This window comes from Podarcis melisellensis (assembly GCF_964234715.1).
Source record: "Podarcis melisellensis genome assembly, chromosome: 14".
NCBI classification, from domain to species: Eukaryota; Metazoa; Chordata; class Lepidosauria; order Squamata; family Lacertidae; genus Podarcis; species Podarcis melisellensis.
The window spans coordinates 31572460-31589930 of NC_138546.1; the positions used below are offsets into that span (position 1 = coordinate 31572460).

Genomic DNA, 17471 nt, shown 5'->3' on the forward strand with positions numbered 1-17471 from the left:
AAGGGACTACAAGGGTCATCTATTTGATTGATTAATCATTTGCCTTTCAACCAATTAAGTGATGGGGTTTAATTATATTTTCTGGTGACCAAAGCCTAGCTATTGGGAGAAAATGGAATTAAGTGTACAATTTCAAAAGTAAAAGAATGGAAATCCTTCTTTAGGGTTATTCAAGTCCATTTATTTCAGCAGATGTATAGTACTCCAAGTATAACTTAACATTGCATATCTCCCATATATATATATATATATATATATATATATATATATATATATATGCAGGTTTTGGTGTCTTCGGGTGTCTTCCCGTGTAAAAGTTGGGGTGTCTAGGCGACGTTTCGACGAGGTCTCACTCGTCATCTTCAGGCTGGTGCTTTCGGCTTCTTGTTACTGGAACAGAGCAGGATCTCAGTGTTTGAGTTCCTATAAATACTGTTGAGGGGGTGTGGTGTATAGCCTCCAATGTTCTGGGCAGAGAGGAAGTTCCCAGGTTAGTGTGCCTTTTCTTCTTTTGTTCCTTAATTACTTGAGGGATATCTTGAGTGATTTCTTGAGTGATATCCTGAGTACCACTTAGGTGGGTCATTAGGTGTGGATTAGTTGCTAAAGTCTTTGTGTCTTGACCTCTTGAACTTTGTGAAGAGAATAATCATGGAAGCCATCGAGATAGAGAAACACCCTCACAACATGAACAAGCGTGACGACACATCCCGCTTGCCAGACATCTGGAAATTAGCCCTCCCCACAAAAACTGACACCAGATCCAGAGGCACACAGAACGCCATCACCAATCAACCACACCAGACCCAAACCCAGACCCTCTCCACAGATAAATTACAGACACCATCCAGTAGCCAAACCATGGTGGCACCTCCGGATGCTGCACCCCCCTGCAATCCCTACACAGATCTGGCTGACACAGGCCACAAAACCACAGCTCGCCCCTATACACGAAGCCAAGCCAGAGCACAACTAAGTGCAGTACAGCCATCTTCTCAGAAAAACTCTTCACAAAGTTCAAGAGGTCAAGACACAAAGACTTTAGCAACTAATCCACACCTAATGACCCACCTAAGTGGTACTCAGGATATCACTCAAGAAATCACTCAAGATATCCCTCAAGTAATTAAGGAACAAAAGAAGAAAAGGCACACTAACCTGGGAACTTCCTCTCTGCCCAGAACATTGGAGGCTATACACCACACCCCCTCAACAGTATTTATAGGAACTCAAACACTGAGATCCTGCTCTGTTCCAGTAACAAGAAGCCGAAAGCACCAGCCTGAAGATGACGAGTGAGACCTCGTCGAAACGTCGCCTAGACACCCCAACTTTTACACGGGAAGACACCCGAAGACACCAAAACCTGCATTCCTGTACCCGTGAAAATCTACGAAAGCATATATATATATATATATATATATATATATATATATATATATATATTTCTTCATTGTAAAAGACACCAGAACCTAAAAGAATCAACTAAAGCACTCTTTAATTGTGTTTTACAGGTATTTCTTAATTGACTTTATTGCATTTCATGTTGTAAGGCTACTTGACATATTTTTTAAAGCGTGGATCACAAATATTCATATAATAAATAAGTCAACCCCAGTACTGTAATTAGTGTGCTGTTGTTGTCTTACATTTAATACTCTGTCCTATACTCTAGAGACACCAACAGTGGCTCACAATAAGGATGAAAAACATAGTAAAATGTTTTTATATGCAGTCTTTCGATTGCCATCAATTTGATTTTAATTAATTTTTATAATGAAATATTTTTAGAATGTGTGATTATTTGACTGTTTGATTATTTGATTGTTGTTAGCCGCCCTGAGCCCGGCTTCGGGTGGGGAGGGCGGGATATAAATAAAATTTATTTTTATTATTATTATTATTATTATTATTATTATTATTATTATTATTAAAATTAGCAGCTCTACATTATATGCAGGCAGACAGAATTTGTCAGTTCCTCAAGTGCAAAACTAAATAACTAGTTCAGAACATTTTCCGAACTCTTCCTATATACTTGTGAGGCTTAAGAAGTCTACTGTGTTTTGTAGATGGGAGATTGAACTTCTAAGGGATCAATAGCAGAGGCAACAAGTGTCAATTCCCTCAAAAGTTGATAATTCAAATCTAGCTTTCATTCCACTAAACTCTTATTTTTTGTTAAAATAGTTTATATAAATAGATGTAAATAATCCCCCAAACATTCTAATTGGCAATTTCATAGGGAGCTCCCCAAATTAACACATCTACAACTTCACACAATCATGGATATGTATTATGAGATCACGTTTGCTCTGTCCTCCAGAGTAATTAACATCTGGTGGCTAGAATGACCTTCCACCACCCATGATATTTTGCATGATCTTCTGCAGCAGACATCTCTGGGATAACAGTCAATGACTGAACACTTGCACCAAAACCACTGTATACACCCCAGATAACAATAAATGGCATAGAAGACTACACTTGGGGAATGGGTGAGTGCAGACCAACCTTTCCCAATCTGGTGTTCTCCAGATGTTGGAGTCCCAACTCCCATGAGCCCAAATCAACATGGGTGGGCAGTGTTCACGGTAGCCCAACAACCTCTGAGGACTCAAAATTGAAGAGCACTGGGTTACACCCGCTAGCACGGTCTCCTATAATATCAGCCAGATCTTCAGGGGAAACTCAAAAGGAGAACAAGATGGAGATAGACTTGTCCTGTTATTTCCCACAGTATCTGGTAATCTGGTGACCATTTAGCTGCTGGGATAAGTTCAAGGTGCCGCGTGGGGGGGAGGGAACACACAGAGTATGCATGCGCATTCAACTGCATAACAGCCTCCGAGTCACCCAGGACATCCCAGCTGCAGATATGACAAGAGTCATTCAGTTGTCTGGAGAGGTCACTTCCTGGCTCACATGGTGAAGCTGTTTCATCGGAACCCAACGATAGCAGTATTGAGGCAGCACCGGGTATTGAAAGTTTGCGCTCATAACCATTTTGTGCCTGGGACAACTGTCTCTGTGGCCCCTCCCAGCTCCAATACTTTGCTCCGTTGCCTTTCTAAGCTTAACACCATCACAATCTCCTACAGCAGAGTGTTCCACAGAAATCATTATTCATCACTCCTGACGGCTTGGGAAAGTTTGTACTGATGGCTAATAATATAGTAAGTTTTGAGAAGGTTAATTTAGTGACTCTTGAAAATTGTTAGCTTATCCAGATTCAGTATATTTAGCTCTTTTAAAAAAATGCTTCCCATGCTAAATTGACTTTGTGGGGAAACCCAACTTTTAAAATTGGGGAAAAGATGGTGGTATAGAAAAATTGGGTGGACATGGTACTTTGGATAGATTAAGATGAATTTTTAGCATACACCGTGTTACGAGATAAATACCAGCTATCGGATGTAACCCAGTGGCAATACCTACAGCTTCAACATTTGTTAAAAACCTTGTTTGGACCAACTGCATTTTCAGCTACTGAGACAGCTGAGATACTAGAACTTGTTAAATCCTTCAAAACTAAAAAAAAAAACCTGATAATTTTTATAGATATTTATTATCATTTGATATGCAGATGTTAAGAAATGAATGGAACAAAGAATTTGAGGTTCCTATATTGCCTTGACAGGGGGAGAGTGTTTTAACTTCTATAACAAGGGTGCCGGTGAACCTTGAATTACAACTTACACAACAGAAAATTGTATTTATTGGACCCTACTACATTTGTATGGAAAAGGATTATATTAAGATAGCGTTTCACTGGAAATGTAGTAAGGATAATGTTTCTTTAAAACAAAAGTTTTTTACAATGTTCTATACTTAGTATGTTTTGGAGAAAAATAATGGATTATATAAATATGACACTGGAAAAAGCTAAAATTTTCAGAGGATAATATTCTTTTGAACTATATACCTAACTATATGGAATTTGACACCTGGACAATGTAAATGGATATCAAAGCATGGGTGAGTATAATGAAATTTGGAACTCATTTATAAAAAATAAACTAGGTTAAGAAATTTAATTGTTAACAATTGTTATAGTGATTTACTATTTTCTTTTCCGTTTCCCCTTTTTTTCCTCTTAACTGTTTCTTTTCAAAAATAGCACCTTTCAAGTAAAGCATAAATAAATAATATAATATAATATTAGACCACCAAGGAACACCTTTTCATCCAAACATGCTTGGCTTCTTCTGTTGAAAATATACTTCACACTGTTCAGCCTCTTAATGAATTTTCATTGTAGTGTTTGAATATAAATTAAAATTTATTTTAAATTAAAACAATGCTGGTGTTGTTGGGGTTTTTTGTATTTAAAGCATCCCTCCCAGTCATCTCTGTTTGCAAAATGTTTCACTGTTTCTTTTTGAGGATAATTTGTGTCTTGTGTCTTGCTTATCAGAACAGTTCAGGGGCAGAATCAGGCTGGAATACAGGGTTTTTTTTCCAGCAGGAACTCACTGGAACTCAGTTCCAGCAGCTCTCAAGCTGGGTGCCAATACCAATCTAAGAGAAAGAGGGTGGTGTTAGTGGTGAGTTACGGTACCTTTTTCTAGAAAAATAGCACTGCTGGAATGTGATGGGTTTTGAGTGGGATCAGGGCAGAGGTAGGCAGCTCAGAGAAGGAGCCACGGGAACCTGGTGGATTCTAAATATCTGGTCAGAGGCCTCCCTTGTGACAGGTTGCCACTGGGAATAACACAGGTAAGGGGACTGGCACTGGTAGTCGCCTCCCCCCCCCCAGCGAATATGTTACTACTGGTTTCTCGGTTTCTCATTTCCCTTAAGTTCAGTTCAACACGTAGATTCTGTTTTGTTTTGTTTTGTTTCTTCTATTTTTTAAAGCCCTCATGAAAATTTGTTGGTGTTGTTTTAGTGTGTATTCCCCCCCCCCAATAAACACATTTTTGCAATGTTTCCCAGTATACACATTTTCACTTGCAATTTCTGCTATTTTTATTTGTCCCATTTTAGTCTGCTATTATTATTACTTATTAGTCACATTCAAGTACCTTAAAGCCGGTAAAATTGGATAAAATTTATAAAACAGGTGATAAAATGTGTTGGAAATGCAAGAGTAAGGAGGGCGACTTTATACATATGTGGTGGTCATGTGAGACACTTAAAAAATTTTGGGAATCTATCTATAATGAATTAAAAAAAGTCCTCAAATACACCTTTAGCAAAAAACCTGAAGCTTTCCTCCTGGGGATAATTGGCGAAGAAATCAAAAAGGAAGATAAAACATTTTTTCAATACGCAACAGTAGCTGCCAGAACCCTCATAGCACAGTATTGGAAAACGTCTAAAATCCCAACGATAATAGAGTGGCAATCTAAACTATTTGACTATTTAGAACTGGCAAAATTGACACAGAAAATAAGAGATCCAAAAAGTACAAAATTTAATAATGAATGGGATAAATTTAAGTTATATATGGAAACAGAAATAAAAGGAAAATAAAAATGTTGATAAAAAACAAATATATATTTGAAAAATCACAGTAGGTATGAGATAACGCTTACTACGTAAAAATTGCTTGAAAAATGAGACACTGCGGATAAAAAATATGATAACTTTATTCCGAAATTGAGATAAAGGGAAGTCGATGAGTGTTTGTCAATGTAAGTTGAGTTGTCCATGTTTTTATGTATTACATGTTTCGTTTTTCTTTTTTTTTCTTTTTTCCTTTTTTCTTGGCTGTGTAAGTTAGTTTGTGATATGTATGATATGTATGTATGTTAAAAAGCAATAAAAAATACTATAAAAAAAATCAAGTGCCTTAAAGCAACTTACAAAGTAAAAAAATACCCTGGTCAATTGATTTACATACCACATTTCCCACAATTAAATCTGTGCTCAAAGTGGCTCACACAGAAATCCAAGTCTCAGTATAATAATAGAATAACTACATGCTTAAGACATATCTCTTTGTAACATAACACTAAAAAAAAATAATCAACAATTAACTGTTCATTGAACATATATAAACATTTAAGTAAGCATGCAGCTTACTAGCAGGTCAAGTCAAAGTATCCACAGCAAAGACATTAAAATCAGATAAAATAGAATGCATTTTTGAATGTTAGCTCCACTATTATATGCATTGTTATGAACACTTTTCCCTAACCAACATTTTCAATTAAGGAGAACTGTGTTGCAAAATTCAGAACAGTGTGAATTCTCAAGGATAGGTCTGTGTTTCAGTTTGCACATTGTTTTGGGAAGTGTGAATGGAGCAGTGTTGTGTGAAAATGCCAACAGGACCAAATTTCTGTCCTAACCCTATTCACATGGACCAGAAGTGGTTTAGTTATGCTGCCCACGTGACCCGGAAAGTTGTCTGTGGACAAACTCCGTCTCCCTCAGCCTGAAGCAAGATGAGCGCTGCACCTCAGTCAAGTTTGACTGGACTTAACCAGTGGGACGCAGGTGGCACTGTGGTCAAAATAACGTAGCTTAGGGCTTGCCGATCAGAAGGTCAGCAGTTCGAATCCCTGCGACGGGGTGAGCTGCTGTTGCTCAGTCCCTGCTTCTGCCAACCTAGCAGTTCAAAAGCACGTCAAAGTGCAAGCAGATAAATAGGTACCACTCTGGCGGGAAGGGAAATGGCATTTCTGTGCGCAGATTTGGTGTGCCAGAAGTGGCTTAGTCATGCTGGCCACATGACCCGGAAGCTGTATGCCGGCTCCCTCAGCCAGTAAAGCGAGATGAGTGCCACAACACCAGAGTCCTCCACAACTGGACCTAATGGTCAGGGGTACCTTTACCTTTTAGCCATCCAGGGATCCTTTACCTTTACCTCTCCTACTGCACACATTTTTATATGCAGTTCTGTCTAATGCACACAACACAATTTCCCCAAATGTAATGAATTTTTGTATGTTATTTTCACAAACATATGCATACTATACCCAGTATATTAATCTTTGTACACATTGCTCCATTGCAAAAAGTGGAGAAATGCAAAATATGAAAGATGTGGCTGCGTTTTCAGTTCACATATTGTTTAAGAAAATACAAAAATGTTACGTTCCCCTTTAGATGTGAGCTGGATTGAGCTTCTCTCCCATCCCTAGTTACAACACAGGCTGGTTGTGTTCATCCTTAAGGGAGTCTATTTTGCATTGTTGCAATCACGCTAGAGCTTTATTGTGTGCGTAGCAGGATTGCTCCTTGTAAAACATAATGCTCTCAAGAAGGCATAGTAAAATGGAGACTATCAGGATTTTAATGAGCAATATGCTTTTATGTGCTTACAAGCTTCTGGTGCTATATAACACCTGAGCCCCCAAAATACTAGAATAGCTGCTCCCAAATCACACTATTAATAGTGTATAATGAAAGTAGACTGTAGTGCTGAAGTGGCATAGATCTGGCCACTTGCTGCAAGTAAGGTGTGAGCCGAAAATATTTACCATTTTTTGCATTTGTATTCTCAAAAGTATCTGGACTGACTTTGCCCTGCAAAGGAATGTTGGGTGCGTTCTAGATAGAGATCATAAAAATCTATCAATTTCAGGACCTTTCAACACTTACTATTTTATGGTGTCATAGTTGCTGTTTGATCTGACATTGTTTGCAGTGAATCTGTAGCTGATTGTCTGAACCCTTTGGTTATATGTTGCTGTTATTAGAGAAGGAGTTTTCCTTTCCTTTCCACACTAATGGCGGGTTGTACCTGAATGAGAAAAGTTTCAGGACTGTAGTCACACCCCATATGTACCCTAATGAGTCTCCAATAATAATGCCTAATATTCTGGAATGTTCTTGGGCAGAAGAAGAAGACGAAGAAGAAGAAGAAGAAGAAGAAGAAGAAGAAGAAGAAGAAGAAGAAGAAGAAGAAGAAGAAGAAGAAGAAGAAGAAGAAGAAGAAGAAGAAGAACAACAACAACAACAACAACAACAACAACAACAACCACCCACACATCTGGCTGGGTTGCCCCAGCCACTCTGGGCAGCTTCCAATACGTATAAAAACATAGTAAAATGTCAAACATTAAAAACTTTCCGATACAGGGAAAAAGTTGTGTACTTCTTCATCTCCTGGACTAAGAGACTAGAAGAAATATGTGTCTGCCTGAGCTATGGCAAGCCTGGTTATTATTAAGAAATTTTGTATGCAGCTAAAGATTCACAAGCAGTACTTTGAGTACCGCGGTCCCCATCTGGCACATCTCTCCTCTGAACTGAGCTCGCAAACTGACAGCTCACGGGCCACAATCAGAGGAAGTGGTGCAAAGGAGATGGGTCTCAAGCCCCAAACACGAACCTCTTGCCCCTTCCACACAGAAACCAGGATGATGTTTGCAGACATGCCACAAAAATGGAAATATTGAGGATCCAATTGGGATATATCACGAAAGTCACATTTTCTTTGGCAGTAGAAGGAAAAAGTTTATTTGGTACAGCTGACCCATATCTTTTTCAGGGGGTGATGCATATACACAAAAACACGTAGCCCCCATGTGAACCACCCCCATGGGAACCATCTTAATTTCTGGGCCAAACAGGCTTCACTCCCCAAGCAAGGCAGAGAGCTTTTAAGCTCTGCACCTTTCTTACCAGGTTCTGGGAAGCTCTTGCAAGGGCTCTGGCCAGAAAACCTGATGCAGAAAGACCTCTGACCTCCCCACCTTGCATGCATTTAAATTGTGTCATTTCGACCGGCCATAAATGCATGCAAGTTGCGAGTCGACTATACATCATTCTGAATAATGATGTACAGTCTAACTGAAAAATAATCGCTTCATGTGGCAGCATGCCGAAAAATCTGGAAAAAAACTGGCAACTATACCACTATAAATGGCAATATTCCTGTTTGTAATTTTTGAAGTCTTACATTCAGTTTTTCACATTTCCACACTAGAGCACAATTCCCCCCCATGTCCTCATTAATATTCATCTGCATTTTAGTGTGAAGTCCTCTTGAAAGAAACATTTATTGTGCAACTTTGCCTAGTATACACATTTTTGTCAAGCAATTTCCCCATATATGATGCAATTTGCTATGTTTCTTTCACCTATATATTCATTTCTACGCACGCTTCACCCTAATATATACATTCGTTACTTGGCTGGAGAACTACATTTCAGAATTCTAGCAAATTTCAAATGGTGGCTGTGTTTCAGCTCATGTGTTTTTCCGAAAGCGCAGATTAGGTAAATTTACTTTTAAATGTGAACTGAATCAGCCCATTCTCTGTAGAGTGAGGTGGACAAAGAATTCCTAGGATGGTTTCCTGGTCCAGTTCTGGGTTCTCACACTAGTGTTCATTGGGAGTTATAAGATGCTAATCACAGGAACTGTCCTTTCTTTTAAATAAATTTTATTTGCTTTTGTGACACGAACAAAACAACATATAACATCATAAACACATACATAACAGGGTTAAGAGCATTGACTGAACCTCTGTTGTACTGCAATATTTTTTTTTTACTTATGCCTGGAATTCTCCTTTTTCTTTGAACATGTGGGGAGGGGGGAGCAATTTAATCTGAAGCAATTTAATATTAAATGTATTTACAACTGACAATTTTGTATGTGCACTGTGTCCCTCCTAATCCATGCATGCAGTGGAATGAAATGTGAGTGGGATAGGCTGTTCCATTTCAGAATTTGGGAGTGCGGGAAAACTGGTTTTTTATTTCTCCACCATATTAAAAATATATGTCTACAAATAGAAAGCTATCACAATGCAGGGAAGACTATGGTAACCTTTCCTCCTAATCTATCATTATTGCTTTTATTAATATTAATATTATTATTATATTTATTATCATCATTATTTACTGGCAATAGGTTTTTCTACATGGGAGAAAATTAAAAAGAACATTCCCTACCTATAGAACGATGTGGTACAATTTAGGATTTCTACCACCTCCTTTTGCTGTATGTGCACATTGTAATTTGGAGGATTGCAAAATTGGGAGTGAGTGGGCAGAATGCTTGATGCATGTTGGACCTTTTGCTGATATGACTCTCCCTGAGCTCATTTTGTTTTTCCACCTGCAAATTTATGGAAAGGTTTCCTCCTAACCACCCGGCCTTGAACATGCTTATCTGTAACTTCACCAGTGCTCACAGTTGTTGTTTCCCCCAAAAAAATTATGTATTAACAAAAGCAACGTGAACAGATTCACCACCTTGATCAGGAAAGCCTTGTTTTGTTTGTTTCCAGAATTCCAATTTGCTAACAGGAGTTGGGTGATAACAAATGTCATTTGAAACCTGTATTAAATATAAGTAATAATTTTTAAAGCACAGGAAAAGGACTAGGTGCAGAGCTGAGAATCAGCTTTGTGAAAATGATTGGAAGCTACATAATTAAAACAATATGAGGATCCCACCCCAGCCACCCTCTCTCAGTTTTTTTCACACTCTACCACATCCTCTGTTGCGAACTCAATCATCACTGCATATATTTAAAACAAACAACCGAACATATTTTCAAGATCAAATTTCTGGACCCAAATAAGGCCAAATTCTTCAGTTGCCATTTTCCAACTTCTATTTTGGAAAAGCTGTTTCTAATCTAACACATTTGCATGTTTATAATCTGCACCAAACGGAATGATACACTCAGTTTCTCCTTTGATATGTAACTGTCTTTGGATAACTTTGGGAATAAAGCAATTTTAGTTAACTGTTTGTTTGTTTGTTTGTTTGTTTGTTTGTTTAAAAACCAATTAAAGCAAGGACAGAAATGACTGAAAGGCAACAAATGGAAGAAGGGATGTTAAAAAAAGGAAGGAAAGAAGGAAGAAGGGAAGGAGAGAAAGGCAGAGAGGGAATGAGAACAAGAGCAGAAAAGAACTAAGCAGTGATTGACAACTTGTAATAGGAGGTTGGCAATTTTAAATTCAGAAATTAGGGTTGTTGTTCATCTAAACTCCGAAACCAAAGGTGGGAAACTCAGCCATGGAACCAAATGTATGTCTTGACATGTGGATTGCAAACTGCTTTCAGAAGAACTCTTATTGAAAAGCAGCATGCAGATTTATTAAATACAATAAATAATAAAATATAATCCTCTTATAGTAGAATCTTTATTTGTTTGTTTGTTTGTTTGTTTGTTTGTTTGTTGTGTTTGAGGGGCATTTTTATGCACCTTACCTTTCTCATTGAGGATTCTGTAGCTTTTCTATTCAAGAGCCACTCAGTTTCCTAAACACTTTGAAAGGCAGAGTAAGGCTGGAGATCTATTTTGCCTTGCAAACCAACCCCCACAGACAAGCTCTATGTGAAACTCGTGCCATCTTGCCAAGACTCCTGAGTATGTAAGCCACTTTGCACACCTTTTGGCTGAAGAATGGGGTACACGTATTCTAAATAAAGCGCACACACCCATTTTCCTTAAAAGCAAACCTAGTGTCTTACTAACTTGATTTAGAACAGGTCCTGCTAGCTAGGGATGATGAGAGTTGTAGTCTATAAACAGCTGGAGAGTCTAGGGTTGCCAAATTTCAAAAAGTAAAAACAAAAATGAGGAAAAATCTGGACGTATGGAAGCCCTACTGGAGACCCAAGTTTGGGAAATCCTGATTTATAATTTTGTAGGCTTACCAGGAGCCTGGGGAAAAGTGCTTCAGTTGCTCATCCCTGATATAAGAAAAGCCTTCTTGCTGGTGGACACAAAGAGGAGAAATGTATAGCCTCATCCTATGCACTTTTACTTAGATGCAAGGCTCCACCTGCGCTATACATTGGAAGCAGGATCATGACACTTTAAACAGTCACGGCTTCCCCCAAAGAATCCTGGGAACTGGATACGGAGAGTTGATAGGGCATCCTTTTTGCCCTCACAGAGCTACAGTTTCCACAGGGATTGCTTGTTAAACCAATCTGCAGATTGTACCCTTAGCCAACTACATTTCCCACGATTCTCTGTGGCAAGCCATTACTCTTTAAAGTATATACTGTTTAAAGTATGATACTACTTTAAACCTATAGTGTAGATGGGGCTTTAGTCCTAATGAGTTTCCTGGCACTTACTTCTGAGTATGATTAAGACCACAGCCTTAGACAATATAGCCTCCAAAATAAATAAACTGAAATCAGAGGATAAACCTTTCTCTAGATCTTCTCACTTCCCCCTTCTAGTTAGAACTGTCTACAAAGTCAGGTCTTTTAAAAAATGCCAATTAATGCATTTTAACCAATTAAAAGATCAGAGTGCCTCTATAAACAAATAGGCATATGTCATTGGAGGGATATTTAATGACTATTTTTCGCTACTGTTCACTCGCAAGGCAAATCATTTGGGGATTGAAGGATGTACACAAATTTGTTTAAAATGCTATCAGTAATTAGCATTTTTAATAGGGACAGCTGTGATTTTTCAATAAATACACTCTTTTAAATCTGTAATTAATGCAAGGATGCTACATGCAGATTTACCAAGCAATAAATTCCAGTACTAGTAACGGCATAATCAGTTTATATTTTAAAATAAATCAGAGGAATGTTTGTAGAAGTTACATAACTGGATCACATATACTGTAAATCACCTGGAATTATTCCTCCTTTGAATTCCTGTATCAGAACAAAAATACACACACACCCTAGAACTGGCTTCATCTATATTTACATAGCTGTTTAGATGCCAACATTCATTGTGTGTTCAGTCTCAGAAGATTACGTTTCTGTTTGGTGAGTCAACAACCCAGAATGGACTTGTTTGACCACATGCAGAGAACTACAGATACATGAATGAGAGACACATAAATAATTGCAGAAGGGATGGCAGTGCTTCCTTATTGAAAATGAAATAGCTGGGAGGGGGAATTTGGGTGGTGTTTTGCCTGTGCTCCCCAGAAAGAAACCTGTAGTACTCAACAGCTTTACTAAAAATAAAAATTAAAAGTCTAAGGGCTTTGCACCATAAAGCTATAACCCCAAACATATTTGCTAACAAATGAGCAAGGGGAACATGCTTTCAAGGGGTGCACTTTTAATTTAATCTTCCATTCTAAACCTAAGATAAAATAATTCTACATTAATCTATCTTAATTATATGTGACTATATATCTGTTTTGTGTGCAAATTTGTGTATACACACACAGGTCTATATAAAAATAAAACCAGTGGATGTTTCTCTCTCAGTAATACTTGCACTTGGGGAAAGAACCTAGCTACTTTTGCTCTGAGCATAAAGAATAATTCAAGACACCAGCAGTGCATTAATACCTTTGAAGAAGGTATATTGCTACCTCTCCCAACCACCAGGGCACCTGGGCTTTTAACAGCGAATGGGTAGAGATGAAGCTCTTCCCACCTCTTGTCTTTTCCAGGTTGGGAAAAGCTGCAACTGCTGGACATCTGCCTGTCAGCCAGATGTTTAACAGGCACAAGAGCCCTGCCGGTAAGGAAAAGTTGGCAACCTTAGTTCCTGGAGGATTTGACCCACTGAAGTAAGTTCTGCTTCCATCCAGGTGTGCTTCTGGAATCAACACATCCCCTTCATATTGAACTCATTTCCCCTAGTGTGGGTTTTTTAAAAAGAAATACTATGGTTGAAATGGCCGAATTCTCGTAGACGGGAGTATCCCCTTCCAAATAGTTCCTGGCTGAGGCGCCAGACTGCCCCAATTACTTTAATTAATTGTACGACAACCGAACAAGAATCAGGGAGCCAGCCCTAACCCTCCCTTCTCTCAGACATCTGCTCTAATAATCACATGCACTCGGTTTCAAGGCACTTAAAAAGCCTTTGAGCGCTGGGGAGGGATCCTGATTCTGTCTGAGTGAAACTCCACTCCACTTTTTATAGCATCACATATTTTGCTCATGACATATGAGCTACCCTCTCTGCTCTGCAGAAAACCCGGGGCAGATTTCCTGTCCGGAATCTGGCTTTTGATTGAAAACCCCCATTCATCCAGAGTAAACACAGCTACACAAAAGCCTACAGGCAGCCTGAGCAAGGCTATAAATAGGCACTGTTTATTTTACATGGATTTCACTGGGCCGTGCCAGCGAGTCACGAAACAGACCCCCCCCATGTGTGCGTGTGTGTATATAAATCTGTTTTGTTGCCCACAATCTAAATTAATGATAGTTAAATATACACGAGTCCATTTCTTTTGCTTTGATAAATATGCCTATTGACTGATAACGTTGCTGAGTTCAAAACTGAGGCAGCAGCCAAAGGCTTAATCCAACAGCAAACAATGCACATAAAAATGTTAATTTCATATAGAGCAACATGGGAGGGGAAAGACTGGGGAGGATTCTCTTTTTTAAATGTGGAAGATTTGTGTTTGCGCTAACATTTTGCAAAAACCACCATGAAATTTAAAATCACTTTACAGAATTTACACACACACACACACAATCTTACACATTTCAGGTATACATTCTGGCGCCAAAATCAATCTTAACGTGATTTCCAGTAAAATACTGAGATGGATTTTCCAGTACTAAAACCCCCCAGCTCTTGTCAATTAACTAAATGGATATAAATGTCACCTGTAACCTTTTAAGAACAGTTTAATGGGCATTTAAAATTTCATCCATTTTTCTTTAAAGGAGGCAATGCTTAACCAACATTTTGCTATTACCCCCCCACCCCACACAAAAAAACCCCACCACTCTGTGTGTCTGTGCTTGTAAGTGTTGGGAAACAAACCAAGTTTTTGAACAAAATCTGGCGTCGAGGGGCAGAAAACATGGAGATAGCTGGGGTGGTGGGGATGTGAAAACTGACTTTCGTATTACTCACCAGTTGTTTATACTAGTGTATTTTAAGTGTCTAAATGTGTCACGAGCCATGTGGCAACATCTCTCATAAGGAGAGGAAGAATGGGATGTGAATGCCAAACTGGGTCTTTGGAAGGGGCCCAGAGCACTGGGAGGCTCTGATCTAGATCAGGGGTCAGTAGACTTTTTCAGCAGGGGGCCGGTCCACTGTCCCTCAGACCTTGTGGGGGGCCGGACTATATTTTGAAAAAAAACAACGAATGAATTCCTAGGTCCCACAAATAATCCAGAGATACGTTTGAAATAAAAGAATACATTCTACTCATGTAAAAACACCAGGAAGGCCCCACAAATAACCCACAGATGCAATAAAAGGACACATTCTACTCATGTAAAAACACACTGATTCCCAGACTGTCCGTGAGCCAGATTTAGAAGGAGATTGGGCCAGATCTGGCCCCCGGACCTTAGTTTGCCTACCCATTATCTAGATGCTGAGGCCCTGCAGGTTGTCTGAGGAGAGACTTTCCTTAGCATTATTGAACGTCCCAACTGCCCATGGAAAAGTCACCTGACTTGAGTCCAGCACCACCTCCTGTCCCTGAAGCTGTTCCCCACTTCTAGGGAGGTGCCTGAGAACATATTCGCACCATACATTTAAAGTCCTACTTTAAACAGTCATGGCTTCTCCCTCAAAGAATTCTGGGAACTGTAGTTTGTTAATGGTGTGGAGAGATGTTAGGAGGCCCCCAGTCCCCTCAGAGAGCTACCATTCCCCAGAGTTCCCTGCAAGGATTGCAAACACTATAGTTGTATACTACAAAGTTTTAGCAGTCCTGTTCCAGTGTAACAGTAATGATTTCCCCGCAAGAATCCTGGTTGATATGGTTATTTAGCACCAGTGTGAGGAAACTGTGGTCCTCCAAATGTTGCTGGACTGCAACTCCCGTCATTCATAACCTATGCTTGTTTAGGTATGATAGGCACTGAAGTCTTACAAGATCTGGAAGGCCACAGGTTCTTAGCCACCAGTTTATAGATCCCTGTTGCCAGAACGACAATCCCAGTCTTCCTGCTCCCACTAAAGCAGGGTGGGAATTCAGCCCTAAACACACCTCACTGAACTCAATGAAGCTTACTTCTGAATAGACACAGAGAGGACTGCAGATCCTCCAAACCCAGATTTATAGAAGCCGTCCCATTTTCTGATTTGATCCCAGAATGTCCTGCTTCTCCTTAGGAGTTACTGGAGAAATGTTGGAGCTTATAGAGTTATGCGAGCCCTGGGCCAAGGAGATAACTATACAACCTTTAGAAGACATCTAAAGGCAGCCCTGCATAGGGAAGTTTTTTAAATGTTTAATGCTTTATTATGTTTTTACATATGTTGGAAGCTACCCAGAGTGGCTCTGGCAACCCAGTCAGATGGGTGGGGTACTATTATTATTATTATTATTATTATTATTATTATTATTATTATTAAATAGGACATCCCTATTTTCATCGGAGAAATGTTGGAGGGTATGGGTCTGCAATGACTGTCTATGAGAGCTATCAAAAACTCTTTGGATGTTTGAGACTACAGTTCCCATGCTGGCTGGGGCTGATGTCCAAAATACCTGGAGGGCATCAGGTTATTGAAGGCTGATCTTTGGTGCAGATGTGCCCTTAAGGTGCTGGTTTACATATACAGAGATTCTTGGGAAGAACATAATCCATTCCGATGTTGCCTTAAATTGGCAGGCCTTATTAGGATGCACTACTTTTTACAATGCACTATTTAAAGAGTCCCATCAATGTGAAAATACCACACACTGCAAAGACAACGTTCTGTCATTGTGTAGGGAAGAGTGTGTGGGAGTATCTTCCAAGCATAAGAGGAAGAATGGCAGCACAAAAGCCATAGTTACCACAGAACTGGCTGTCTAGATGGAAATTGTTTTAAAATTGTAAAATGAATGCAGTGGAACAGAGGCATCTGTTTGAGAGCCTATAATGGCTGGCCCAAGAAAATGCCAGGTCTCTGGACTTGAAGCAAAGTTTCAGGGAGGGGTTATGGGAAACAAATTTCAGGGACACTTAAAAGCCCATCTCAAACAACAGGTGGGTTTTTTGTCTGTTTTTAAAATCACTTTCAGAAATACAAATAACAGGAACATCAGATTATAAAGCCCCTCTCTCTAAATTATTCTCTGGCTCAGATAAAAATCTGAGCCGCAGATGAATCCCCAGTTTCCCCCATTCCCCAGCAATTGCATTAGCCCATAGGAGAACTACTCCCATGATCAAGGCTTTTGTGTCCTGTGAGTTCCCTGGAAAGATGAGTTTATTGATAAGCCGCTCTGAGAATTGCAACTTTGTGAGGGGAATAGGGGTCTTCTAACAACTCTCAGCAGTATTAACAAACTACAGTTCCCAGGATTCTTTAGGAAAAGCCACAAATGTTTAAAGTAGTTCCTGTGTTTGCAAGGCATGTTGCATTGATAGAGCTATGCATTGAACAAGATGATCCTTACGGGGTCTGTTTCAGCTTTACAATTTTATGATTCCATTATCATCTGCCAGTTTCTTTCTTAAGAATGGGGAATGACACAGACAGACAAAATCAAATGATCCCTGAAGTGTTGTGAGGGAGGATAATAGGGGAAGCAATGTCACTGTATAAAGGATGTATATTAGATCAGTCTTCCACAACCTGGTGCCCTCCAGATGATTTACACTACAACTCCCATCAACTCCAGTCAGGTGCTGTTGG

The 17471-nt window shown here is 39.3% G+C and overlaps 1 long non-coding RNA gene across 1 annotated transcript in view; it reads right to left on the reverse strand.

Annotated features, from left to right (window-relative positions):
• LOC309357051 overlaps positions 1–17471 on the reverse strand; it is a 48449-nt gene that overhangs the window by 1527 nt on the left and 29451 nt on the right. The window contains exon 3 of the long non-coding RNA XR_014163015.1: positions 7555–7696. This is a non-coding gene — a long non-coding RNA (uncharacterized lncRNA). The remainder of the gene's footprint in view (positions 1–7554; positions 7697–17471) is intronic.